We start from the raw sequence: 881 nt of genomic DNA, 5'->3' as shown, positions 1-881 counted from the left end.
TTTGTGCTCTGGACCAAATTTTCATTAGGACTCTGAAACCTGGCAAGCAGCATTGTTGTTTTTTTTTTTTTTTTTATTATTTTTTTTATTTACATTTCAAATGCTATCCCGAAAGATTCCCATACCCCTCCCCCCCCCTCTGTTCCCCCACCCCCCCCCTCCCACCACTTGGCCCCGGCCTTGCCCTGTGCTAGGTCATATGGAGTTTGGGAGACCAAGGAGCCTCTATTCCCACTGTTGGCCGATTAGGTCNTTTTTTTTTTTTTTTTTTTTTTTTTTTTTTTTTAAATAAACTGGGATGTGCCTTTGTTACAGGAGTGAGGGAAAGGGCCCTGCCATGGCTCCCTTCTATTCTAAAAAGTTCAGGAAACATATGACAGCTCACAAGATAACATCTCCCAACTTTTGGCTTTTTGTCGACATACAAATAAAATTCACAGTTTGGGATATGTAGATTTTCACATCTCAGGGTAAGAGATTCCAATGGAGGCTTTCCTCAAGCAAGGGTTTGTGAAGGAGACACCCAACCAACAGAGATCATTTGTACGTGTTTCATTTTTGATGCTGGCTGCCAAAAAAAGAAATAAAACAAATCTATGCAAGAGTTTTTACTTGTTTTAAGGGGACAGCATGTCCCAGAATTAGGAAAAATAAATCAAAGAGCAGGGTGCATTTTGTACATGCCTGCTTGAACTCATAAAACACACGAATAAAACAAAGAGCAGGCTTCGTTAATGTCACTCATGGAAGTATGATTTTTTTTTCCATTTTCTTTCTTCAGTAATCTCTCTACTATAGTAATGGAAACTAGAAAAACACCCTTTCGTAATTTTTAAATTCCCTATGCCCTGCTATAAACACTAATGCAAAGCAAACATGTT

This window comes from Mus pahari, chromosome 22 (assembly GCF_900095145.1).
Source record: "Mus pahari chromosome 22, PAHARI_EIJ_v1.1, whole genome shotgun sequence".
In the NCBI taxonomy this organism is placed as follows: Eukaryota; Metazoa; Chordata; class Mammalia; order Rodentia; family Muridae; genus Mus; species Mus pahari.
The sequence above is the reverse complement of the archived record's forward strand: the minus strand, read 5'-3'. Positions refer to the sequence as shown.